Source organism: Nylanderia fulva, unplaced genomic scaffold (genome assembly GCF_048542155.1).
Source record: "Nylanderia fulva isolate GAGA-0341 unplaced genomic scaffold, ASM4854215v1 Scaffold657, whole genome shotgun sequence".
Lineage (NCBI taxonomy): Eukaryota > Metazoa > Arthropoda > Insecta > Hymenoptera > Formicidae > Nylanderia > Nylanderia fulva.
In genome coordinates, this window is record NW_028190761.1 from 1 (window position 1) to 12,500 (window position 12,500).

Consider the following 12,500-nt stretch of genomic DNA (forward strand, 5'->3'; position numbering starts at 1 on the left):
CGAACGAGAAACACACAACTCTATCTTTGTGCCGTAGCCTTCCCTGGCGGGAGGCGGCGGTCCGCTGCGCGTCCTCGGACGCGCGCGGACAGGCTGATCGAAGAGCCACCACGATTATTCTCTCTTTCTCGTCCGAGAGAAGAACCACGATGGTTGAACCGAGAGAAGCGCGTTTCTTCGCGAACGCAAAAATTTCGAACGATTACCCTGAACGGTGGATCACTTGGCTCGTGGGTCGATGAAGAACGCAGCTAATTGCGCGTCAACTTGTGAACTGCAGGACACATGAACATCGACATTTCGAACGCACATTGCGGTCCACGGATACAATTCCCGGACCACGCCTGGCTGAGGGTCGTTTTAGTACCCCTAAACTGCTTGCGCCCGAAAAAGCGCGCACGGCCACGACGCGGGCGACCAGAGAATGGCGCGCGCGTCGCCTGTGCACTGTGCAACGCTTACAATGGGCTACGAGCGATCGTTGGACGTTCGCCCGAGGTGTCTGTGCCGCGCCGAACCGGCCGCGGTGCAAATCCTGGCGTCGTCTGTGAAATGACACACCGAAATAATAATAATAATGAGGAGGAGAAGCGCACAAGCGTGTAAAACGTTGGCGAACGCGCGCCCAGAGAATGCTGCGCGAATTAAGAGGGGGAGCGTGTTTGTGTATCCAAGTCGTGTGTGTACGCGAGAGCCGAGGAGAAATGGGATGAAGAGTAAGAGCGCGCGCGAAGGGAGCAAACAAACGGCCAATAAAAGGGTCAGGACGGTAAATGGCACCGCTTCGCTTAGAGCGGCGCGGCGTCGTTGTCTCCCGAAAGTAGGTAGCGCTTGTCTCACCGTCTCTCCTCTCCGTACATCACACAGACTGACCGGACTGCTTCTCGCCACTCTGTGCCGCGTCTCTCGGTAGCGATAGCCGCTCGCGCGTCTTATGCCGAGGCGCCCTTGCCCGCACACATAACGGTATTACGGAAGAAATATACGGCGCGTCGTCGTCCTAGGCGGAGAGAGCATTCGTAATCCTTTACCTCTTTACGGAGAAGGGTTTTTGAATCGCGAGCCGACCCGCGTGTCCGAGTCCACGAAATTTTCGTAAAGCGAAAAAAAGGGGGACCGGCGCGCCCGCGTCGTGTACTCGTCGAATCGATTCCGCCCGAATTTTGTATATAAAGAGAGGGGGAGAGCCGAGAATCTCGAACCCCGCGATATATCGTCTCCATTACCACCAACAGTGTGTGTGCGGTTAGCGCCCGGCGATTTGCCTTCTCGCGTATTTCGTGTGCTGCCGCCTGCTGCTCTCTCGTTCGACGCTCTCTCTCTCTCCCTCTTATAATATATATTATAGAGGAGAGACGACGATGAGCGACGCGGAGGAGGCAAACGGCTACGAAAACTCACTATGCGACGACCTCAGAGCAGGCGAGATTACCGCTGAATTTAAGCATATTATTAAGCGGAGGAAAAGAAACTAACCAGGATTTCCTTAGTAGCGGCGAGCGAACAGGAAAGAGCCCAGCACCGAATCCCGCGGTTCCGCCGCAGGGAATGTGTGTTTGGGAGGATCCGCTTATCCCGAGGTGCCGCGTCGCGTCCAAGTCCATCTTGAATGGGCCACTTACCCGTAGAGGGTGCCAGGCCCGTAGCGACCGGTGCGCGCCTCGGGAGGAGCTCTCCTTAGAGTCGGGTTGCTTGAGAGTGCAGCTCTAAGTGGGTGGTAAACTCCATCTAAGGCTAAATACGACCACGAGACCGATAGCGAACAAGTACCGTGAGGGAAAGTTGAAAAGAACTTTGAAGAGAGAGTTCAAGAGTACGTGAAACCGTTCAGGGGTAAACCTAAGAAACCCAAAAGATCGAACGGGGAGATTCATCGTCAGCGGCGCTGGCTTCGCGTCGGTCGGCGATGTCCCGCGGAGTCCTTGCGGCTCGCGCGCGGGCACGCTACCGTGCGCCGATGTCCGGCGCTCGTCGTCGTGCACTTCTCCCAAGTAGAACGTCGCGACCCGCTGGGTGTCGGTCTACGGCCCGGGTGCGGTTGTCTGTCGCGTCGCCGGTTTAAAACGGCACGCGACAAACCCTCGGTCGCCCGGCCGGCTGCTCGGCGGTACGCGCAAGGTATCAGGCCGCACTATTCACGGTGCGTCGAGACCGTCGCAAGCGCGCGCCACGGTACTCGGAGGTTACGGACTTCGCGCCGTCCCCGGTCCTGGCCCGCTGTTGGTTACAGTACGGTACACCTTCGACAGGCCTGCGAACGTCTCCCGCGGTCTCGCGGGAGACCGATACCGGTCGGCGACGCTACTGCTTTGGGTACTCTTAGGACCCGTCTTGAAACACGGACCAAGGAGTCTAACATGTACGCGAGTCATTGGGACTTGTCGCGAGACCTAAAGGCGTAATGAAAGTGAAGGTCGGCCCTGGCCGTCGACCTAGGGAGGATGGGCCGCGTCGCGATGCGGCCTCGCACTCCCGGGGCGTCTCGTTCTCATCGCGAGAAGAGGCGCACCCAGAGCGTACACGTTGGGACCCGAAAGATGGTGAACTATGCCTGGTCAGGACGAAGTCAGGGGAAACCCTGATGGAGGTCCGTAGCGATTCTGACGTGCAAATCGATCGTCGGAACTGGGTATAGGGGCGAAAGACTAATCGAACCATCTAGTAGCTGGTTCCCTCCGAAGTTTCCCTCAGGATAGCTGGCACTCGGCCGTTCCGCACGGAACGCGCGCGAGTCTCATCTGGTAAAGCGAATGATTAGAGGCCTTGGGGCCGAAACGACCTCAACCTATTCTCAAACTTTAAATGGGTGAGATCTCTGGCTTTCTTGAATTATGAAGCCACGAGCATCTTCGGATCAGAGTGCCAAGTGGGCCATTTTGGTAAGCAGAACTGGCGCTGTGGGATGAACCAAACGCAGAGTTAAGGCGCCCAACTCGACGCTCATGGGACACCATGAAAGGCGTTGGTTGCTTAAGACAGCAGGACGGTGGCCATGGAAGTCGGAATCCGCTAAGGAGTGTGTAACAACTCACCTGCCGAAGCAACTAGCCCTGAAAATGGATGGCGCTGAAGCGTCGAGCCTATACTCTGCCGTCAGCGGCAAGTGGGGCGGCAACCGGGAGCGGGCGTTAGTCTTCTCTCGCGTCGTCACGAAGCCCTGACGAGTAGGAGGGTCGCGACGGTGAGCGCAGAAGGGTCTGGGCGCGAGCCTGCCTGGAGCCGCCGTCGGTTGCAGATCTTGGTGGTAGTAGCAAATACTCCAGCGAGGCCCTGGAGGACTGACGTGGAGAAGGGTTTCGTGTGAACAGCCGTTGCACACGAGTCAGTCGATCCTAAGCCCTAGAAGAAATCCTATGTCAATGACGGCGTACAATATACTCGAGTGTCGAGAAATAATAATAAATATTATACGAAAGACACACGCCCGTCGGGCGAAAGGGAATCCGGTTCCTATTCCGGAACCCGGCAGCGGAACCGCATACAATTCGGGCCCTCGTAAGAGTGTTCGTCGGGGTAACCCAAAATGACCTGGAGACGCCGTCGGGAGATCCGGGAAGAGTTTTCTTTTCTGTATAAGCGTTCGAGTTCCCTGGAAACCTCTAGCAGGGAGATAGGGTTTGGAACGCGAAGAGCACCGCAGTTGCGGCGGTGTCCGGATCTTCCCCTCGGACCTTGAAAATCCAGGAGAGGGCCACGTGGAGGTGTCGCGCCGGTTCGTACCCATATCCGCAGCAGGTCTCCAAGGTAAAGAGCCTCTAGTCGATAGAATAATGTAGGTAAGGGAAGTCGGCAAATTGGATCCGTAACTTCGGAATAAGGATTGGCTCTGAGGAGCGGGGCGTGTCGGGCTTGGTCGGGAAGCGGGTCTGGCTGACGTGCCGGGCCTGGGCGAGGTGAACGGTCGGCGTTCTCGCGCCGGTCCCGGGATCCGAGCTCGGTCCCGTGCCTTGGCCTCCCGCGGATCTTCCTTGCTGCGAGGCTTCCGTGGCGGCGCGAGCCGTCGTGGTCGTCCTCTTCGGCCGCCATTCAACGCTCAGCTCAGAACTGGCACGGACTAGGGGAATCCGACTGTCTAATTAAAACAAAGCATTGCGATGGCCCTCGCGGTGTGGACGCAATGTGATTCTGCCCGTGATCTGAATGTCAACGTTGAAGGAAATTCAGGCAAGCGCGGGTAAACGGCGGGAGGTAATCTATGCTCTCGGGGGAGTAACTATGACTCCTGCGGGGGAGTAACTATGACTCCTCGGTCCTCAAAGGCAACACGACGCGAGGTAATAGAGAGAAGTCGGTAGTTTGGGTCGTTGAGCGCACGAAGTCCTCTAGTACGGACTTTAAGCCTCTCACGTCCCAAGTGTACCTCCACCTCCTCGTGGTCACTCCGGCAACGTCCCCACCATGAGCAAGACGGTACGGTGGGCCGACGGCTAACGGGTGTACAGCGCCGCGCAAATTAAGCACGTCGGAAACTCGCCAAGCTGGAGATCAGGGATAACTGTAGGCCTGTCATCGGCCGAAAAGGCGAGCGAAGAAAGGAATCAAATGGAGTAAAGCCCTCATGGGGACAGATATTCTGTGAAAAAAGGGAAATTGCTGTTTCAGAATGGGAAACAACCCCAGCTCGCCTTTTCTCTGCTTCCAGCCGGCTGCTTTGTAGTCGGGTATATCTTGTGCAATCAGACACAAAGAAACCCTCGGGGGTGAGGAGCAGCCTGAGTGCCAAGAGTTTTTTGCGAAATCAAAAGCAACACGCCGCAAACTATTTAAACGTCGGGGTGAGGTGCAAGCCCACGATAATCCCGACCGTCGTAGGCTCCAGGCGGACGGGTCTATTCAGGCAGCAAATATGGATAGTGAATTAGCAAAAGCCTCGGGAGGCGGACGGACCCCGAGAACGATCTGGCGGGCGGACGCGCTATGTGGCTAAAAGCGGGAAGCGCGAGCGGCGCCGAGTCCCAGGGGAGCCGTGGACGGGCGATGGGGACCCAATACCCCATTCGGGTTACCCAGCCCTGGACCATCCAAGGAAGTACAGATGCAGTCATGGATGCCCAAAAATGTTGGAGAACAGAGAGTATCAGTTGCATTGGTGCAAAGCAGCTGAACGATACTTGCTAGAACAACATCCAGAGTGCATGTCAATGGGAGTGCGAGAATGTCGGGGAAGTCTTTCCGAAATCCATTAATGGCGCTGTCATACCTAAGTGAAGGGGTAAAAAGGTCAATCCAGCGGCCGAGTACAAATGCGAGAACTGTAAGTTGAGATTCGAATCAGGATTGGGCTCTCGCAAACATGAAAGGTTTGCTCACCCGAAATAAGGAATACAAAGAGAGCAGCCCGGGCTGAAAAAACCGCCGAAAGAGTGGCAGAAAGTTAACCGTGTGGACTGCGGATGAGATGGAGCGGCTCGAACAACTCAATCTAAGATTCAAGCCGGCGCCACATTAACATCAGTTGATGGAAATTTTTCCCGGGTAAAACCAATAACAAATAAGCGATGCAAGACGTCGACTGAACCGGCCGGTTGTACCGGCCCCACAAACGGATGTGTAGCTCCACGGGCAGCAGAGCAAGCCAGGCGGAAGTGCAGCGCCGGAGAATTATCCTTTGAAGGCGAGGATTGGAGAGAAGAGTGTGCTCGGAAATCGAAGGCGGAAAAGTGACGAAGGCGTATGGGATAAAACCATGGTGCAGACTGGTCTCGTTAGCAAGTAAAGAACGAACCAGTGAGGTATTGCCGTGCTATGCGACGAGATAACAGAAATGCCTGAATAAAAAAAACCCCCCAAAAAAAACCCCGGTCTTTTTTGGGCCCCCACAAATTCCCATGACCGTAGGGCATGGGCCGAAGGCCCTTGGGGGCGCATTTCGCTGTACACTCGCTTAGTGGGACATACCAAGTCTAAATTCCAAAAGTGGCCTTTTCCCGGGGAAAAGCCCCAAAAAGGAAAAGGTGGGGTAAAAGGGAAAGTGAGAGGTAAAAGGGGTCCTTACTAGAGGACTTCTTTGGGCGCATCACAAACCCAACCCCCACGACTCTCTCAAGCCCATCGCTTTTTGTTGCTTTGAGGCCCGAGGAGGTCAAGTTACTCCCGCCCAAAATTTCCTTTATCCGTGCTTTGGGCCCCCGGAAAGGGCTGTCGTTCTTGCATGTGGGGTGCGTCGATCTGTCGAAAGCTTTCGATACGGTTGCGAAAGTGCTTTTTAAAACGACTCTCGATGAGGGGGGGCTCCCCCGGGAGTTTTTGAGAGAAATTTTAAAGGGTTTTTTATTTTGGGAAAGCGCTGAAAAGAGTTGCAGGGGGGGCAACGTTTTAAAGGAAATGGGCGGCCATCAAGACCCGGCCCCGGGGGTGGGGGACAGGGGGGACCGTTGTCGCCCCCCGGGTTTAATCTGGTCGTAGAGAGAGCCTAGGAATTTTCTCGGAGAACGGGGTTTGGGGGTCGGGGGGGTGGCCGGGTTTTCAAAGCACCCGGGTAAACCCGACGGGCATTGTGCTCCTGGCCCCCTACCAAAATGGGCTGCAGGGAACTTGACACGGCTTTATGACGCCTTTTATGCGAAATGGGCTCGAGATCAACGCGAGAAAGACCGGAAATGCTGTCCATGGTGGCGTCCGGCAGAGACAAGGAAGGTGAAGGTGGACACCACACCTTATTTCACCGTGGGGGGAGCGATGATACCCCAAAGATCCCTGGTCGATGCTGGAGTATCTGGGCTGCGAGTACACAGGTGCTAGGGAAAATCGCAAGCGATCCCCCTTAGCTCAGGCCATCGAGCAAACTCACGAGGGCACCTCTTAGCCGCAACAGCGGCTGAGGTTGTTGCGTGACTGTCTCCTTCCACGGTATTATCACCGTTTGGACATTTGGGTACGGTCTCGGCCAAACCCTAAAGGGGTTTAAGGATTCATCGTACGCACTGCGGTGCGACGATGGCTGCGTTTTCCCATGATTTTCCCTGCTGGATACCTGCATGCGCCGATACAGAGTGGCGGGCTTGGAAGCTCTATTGAGAACTTTGATCCCCAATTGGGAAACATAACCGACTGCAGCGGTTTGTCGGAGTACTCTGCCCCGCAGCATGCCCCCGGCTGCCGAAACCACGTATGTGGCTAGGCAGCTTGTCTGGTGTGAAAACCAGATGCGAGTGCGGGGCCATAGGTGACTACAACCGCTGAGCTCAGACACAGTGGCGGCCCGGTTGCGCGAGTCGTGCGATGGGAGTGGACTCAGAGAGGTTGGGGGCCTCCAACCTGAGCTCCTACTGGGTATCGGCTGGCGCGATGCCATCCCAGGTGCCGACTACGTGCACAAATCACCAACATACGGGTAACTGCATACCGTCTAGAGCGAGATGCTCCCGAGGTCGTGATGAGCGCGATAATCGCTGTCGTGCCGGTTGTCCCGAAACCGAGACGCCGGCCCACTGCGTGCAACGCTGCTTCAGAAAGCACGGAGGGAGAATCTGCGGCATGGACGCCTATGCCGTCAAGTTGGTGGCTATTTACAGCAGAAGGGATGGCGCGTCGATCCCGGAACAAGCGTATTCGAAGTCTGCCGGCCGGAGGCGGCCAGACCTGACCATCGCAAAGGGGTTTGGTGAGGCAGTGGTCGTGACGGCAAGTAGTGTCTAGCGAAACGCCGTTGGAGAGTCCCCCCCCGAGCGTAATGGGGAGAGTACCGATCATGTAAGATCTGGCGCCGCTGTGGCGGAGCGCACAGGAGTACCTCGAAGTAAGTTCGTTTTACCGCCATAAAAAATTTCGTGGCGAGGTGTCTTGAGCTCGCGAAGCGAGTCTGAGTTGCGAGAGCTGGGTTTAAGTCGCCCAGCTCCGAACGTTGAAAGACTCGAGTTTTGGGGGGGCTCATGGCTGACTGGAAACGTTTTAAAAGCAATGACATCGCGTTTTTAAAAGAAGGAAAGGCGGAACGTGGCCTCATCTGGTGGTGCATGATGGATGGCCTGTTAGAGTTGGGGGCCTCCGCATCAATCGCGCGATTTGAATGATTGCGTGAATGGTCGAGGTGAAAGTACGAGCTGCCTTTGGCTAGCTCCGACCTTCACGCTCCAGGGTGTTGACTGCGAACACCCCAACAGTAAACAGCTCTGCAATATGTTGTCGGTGGCGACTTGGCGACTGTGATTTTGTAGCAGTCGTCGCGCACCGTAGACGAAACATAGCCAAATGCCTCGTCATCTAATTAGTGACGCGCATGAATGGGATTAAAAACGAAATTCCCACGTCCCTATCTACTTACTAGCACAGCATTGCCACGAGTCGGAGTCGAAAAGACCAAAGGGCTCATATGTGGCGCGCACACCTAGTGTGAGTCCCGTGGCCCCCTCTTGCTTGTTTCGCACACAGACCCAAAGGGCCGAGGCGTGAATGCCAAAAGAGTCGAAGGAGAGTTTAAAACAAAAGTGAAACTGCGAATGACTAGATTGACCAGCACAAAATCTGGACAAATAATCTAGGAAATGGAAACGAAAAATCGGTAAAACAAACCGATAGCCCAAAAACTGGGGGTCCTAAGACTTGGCCCCCAGAGTTTTTCGGCCCGGAGCTCGCCGCTTCCCCTTACAAACTCTGGGGCCTCGAAAAAAATACGGATTGTTCCCAGGCGCCATCCCGGGGGGTCTGTCGAATGTCGGGGCGAAGGTCCGCAAGGTGTCCTTAACGGGGACGCCGCATACGTTTGTGGCTGGAAACCGGCCGATGGATCGGACATGCAAGTGGAACAATCTAAGAACACCGGTGTTTCTCTGCGGCATGAGGCAAGCGGGGAGGTTCGCCGGGAGTTTGTCCAAAGGGGCAGTCACCCAGAAATGAGGGCAAAAATGGAACCCGGTCCCAGGGCTATGGGCCCGGACCTTGAGGACGGAAGGAAGTCAGGGCAGTAGAGTTTGGAAGTCAGCAAAACATCCGGAAAAGGAAAAAGTACGTGGCGAATTTGGCACTTGGGGTGCGCTCCGGTGCAACTCACGGGGCTGGCCACGCGGTGGGTTTCAAAAAAAGGGCTAAAGGCCAACACCATTAAGGAAAAACCAAGTGAACCCAACGCCAAGATTATTGAAAAGCAACACGCCCCCGTGGGCGATTCGGCCCCTGAGGTGCACTCGGTGCAACTCACGAGGCTGGCCACGCGGTGGTTCCAAAAAGGGCATAAAGGCAACACGCCTTAAGGGACCCAGGTTGAACCCAACGCAAAAAAAATGAAAAGCAACACGCGCGTGGCGACTGGCCCGGGGGTGCAATCGGTGCAATTTTACGGGGGCTGCCCACGCGGGGGTTTCAAAAAAAGGCTAAAGGCAAAAACGCCTTAAGGACCCAGTTGAACCCAAGCAGGATTGCCAAAGCGGCACGCCCGCGTGGGGATCGGCCACCCTCCCTGGGGTGCGCTTTCGGCGTCGCTTGTCGGGGGCTGCCGCGATGCGTTTTTTGAGATGACAGGGAAAAAGTTAAAATGCAAAGGTGCGGCCCCGGGGGCAAAAAGCAAGGGGGTGAAAGGGGAAAGGGGGGGGGGACCCCCAGCCACATCATGGCCAGCGAGTGGTCCGAGTTTTGAATGATTGCTGAATGGTCGAGGGAAATACGAGCTGCCTTTAGCTAGCTCCGACCTTCACGATCCAGGGTGTTGACTGTGAACATCAACAGTAAACAGCTCTGCAATATCGCTGTCGGTGGCGACTTGGCGACTGTGATTTTGTAGCAGTCGTCGCGCACCGTAGGCGAAAACAGCCAAATGCCTCGTCATCTAATTAGTGACGCGCCATCGCCACCCTCCCCTGACCCCTTTCCAGGCCCTTCTCGTCGGCCGCCCGCTGGGCCACGACGCCGCCCAACACCCGCTGCCCCTGTCCCTGCTACCTGCAAGCCCCGCAATTCCCATGCCTACACTGTGATCGTGCGTTCACCACGAAGACCAGACTCGGCCTCCATCGCCGACGTGCACACGAGGCCATCGTCAACGAGGAGGTTAACGTCGAGAGGGTTAACTGCCGCGCATGATGGCGAGGGAGAAGGCGCTTGCCGCGAATCGAGGCGTTAGGTTTATGAATCAACATCTGTTAACCGTCGTCCCGAATCACACCCTTGATGCCATCAAGGGGTTGCGTAAGAACGGCGGTTACCAGCGCCTCGTCGCGACGGCACTGGAGGATCTGGCAGCCGCATCATCGAGCGAGAGCTCGTTTTCTCGGCCGGTGGCTCCAGTCCTCCCGTCACCCCTCGACCCATCGCCATCTCTCCCCACGGGTCGCCTGGCTCGCCTCCGCTTTCTCCATCTTCTCCCGGCTGGGGTGATGCGTACGGCAGTTTTGCCGGTGCTATACGCGCGCTCATCCCGGTTGTGGAGGCCATCCAGGGATGGAAGTCCCATATCCTGATCCAGATCGGATCAGGAATTCTGGATGGCCAGCGGAGGACCTGGGCCCGTGGGTATTGAGTGTGTTCCCTCCGACGCTTCCTCGTGTGCGACCGCCTGTACGAAACCGTGTCGTCTCGTCAATCCGGATAGAAAAGCGCCCCGCCGAGCGGAGTATGCGCGCGTCCAGCGCCTCTTCCGTTCGAGCATGTCGCGCGCGGCCAAGGAGATTCTGGATGGTGCCACTGAGGCGGACGTGCTGGGAAACCTCCGTATTGCAGCACGATGTTGAAGAGGAGAGCTTTGATGGAAGCTGGTACCGCTCTCCATATCCGTACGCCGATGCCGTCTAATCCGGGGGCTGAGTTGAGGGGCAGGTTGATGGCTGCCGCCTCCTCACAGGAGATTGGAGACCAGGTGCCACTAAGCTCCGCTTTCGGTGGAAGACGCGGAGCCGGTGCGACAGGAGCGGACTCCTGCGCTACGAACGGGCCCCAGTGCGCGGCCATCTGCCGCACACCGGGAACCACGTCCGCCTCAGTGGCACCATCCAGAATCTCCTTGGCCGCGCGCGACATGTTCGAACGGAAGAGGCGCTGGACGCGCGCATACTCCGCTCGGCGGCGCGCTTGCGCTTTTCTATCCGGATTGACGACACGTTTTCGTACGGGCGGTCGCACACGAGGAAGCGTCGGAGGGAACACACTCAATACCCACGGGCCCAGGTCCTCCGCTGGTCATCCAGAATTCCTGATCCGATCTGGATCAGGATATGGGACTTCCATCCCTGGATGGCCTTCACAACCGGGATGAGCGCGCGTATAGCACCGGCAAAACTGCCGTACGCATCACCCCAGCCGGGAGAAGATGGAGAAAGCGGAGGCGAACCAGGCGACCCGTGGGGAGAGATGGCGATGGGTCGAGGGGTGACGGGAGGACTGGAGCCACCGGCCGAGAGAAACGAGCTCTCGCTCGATGATGCGGCTGCCAGATCCTCCAGTGCCGTCGCGACGAGGCGCTGGTAACCGCCGTTCTTACGCATCCCCTTGTGATGGCATCAAGGGTGCGATTCGGGACGACGGTTAACAGATGTTGATTCATAAACCTAACGCTTCGATTCGCGGCAAGCGCCTTCTCCCTCGCCATCATGCGCTTCTCTTCGTCGCTCCATTGGCAGCTAACCCTCTCGACGTTAACCTCCTCGTTGACGATGGCCTCGTGTGCACGTCGGCGATGGAGGCCGAGTCCGGTCTTCGTGGTGAATGCACGATCACAGTGTGGGCATGGGAATTGCGGGGCTTGCGGGGAGCAGGGACAGAGGCAGCGGGTGTAGGGCGGCGTCGTGGCCCAGCGGGCGGCCGACGAGAAGGGCCTGGAAAGGGGTCAGGGGAGGGCGATGGCGCGTCACTAATTAGATGACGAGGCATTTGGCTGTTTCGCCTACGGTGCGCGACGACTGCTACAAAATTACAGTCGCCAAGTCGCCACCGACAGCGATATTGCAGAGCTGTTTACTGTTGGTGTTCGCAGTCAACACCCTGGATCGTGATCGTGAAGGTCGGAGCTAGCTAAAGGCAGCTCGTATTTCACCTCGACCATTCACGCAATCATTCAAACTCGCGCGAATGATGCGGAGGCCTTCAACTCTACGCGCCATCCATCATGCACCACTACATGAGACCACGTTCCGTCTTCTCTCGTTATAACGCGATGTCATTGCGTTAAAACGTTTCCAGCCATGAGCCCCACAAGAACCGAGTCGTCAACGTTCGGAGCTGGGCGGACGTTAAACCCAGCCCCCGCAACTCAGACTTTAATAACACTACCACCCGCGCAGTCTTCCACGCCGGGGGGAAACACGCTGTATTCAGACATACATCATACATTCTTTTCATCCATACCGGGACAGCACGCCAAATCGCTCGCAACATCTCAGCACTCACACCATCCATACCAGGTGCCTTACCCACTTTCATCGATATCACTGCCACATCCTACTTCGCTCCATTCAAACTGCTTTTCTTCCTCCCTCACGTCTCCCCTGGCGTCTATCGCCACGTTCGTCCTTGCTGCCGGGAAGAATCTCTTCATTAGCTCATCCGCGCTTTCTTTCCATGTACTCGTCACTCTA

General features: G+C 56.6%; 1 non-coding gene and 1 pseudogene across 1 annotated transcript; both read left to right on the forward strand.

Annotated features, from left to right (window-relative positions):
* The first annotated feature begins 203 nt into the window (after positions 1–203).
* On the forward strand, positions 204–358 carry LOC146720602 (5.8S ribosomal RNA). Its single transcript, XR_014926006.1, has one exon. It is a non-coding gene; the product is annotated as a 5.8S ribosomal RNA (ribosomal RNA).
* A 1,072-nt stretch (positions 359–1,430) lies between these two features.
* LOC146720603 (large subunit ribosomal RNA) lies at positions 1,431–3,761 on the forward strand (annotated as a pseudogene).
* The last annotated feature ends 8,739 nt before the right edge of the window (positions 3,762–12,500 follow it).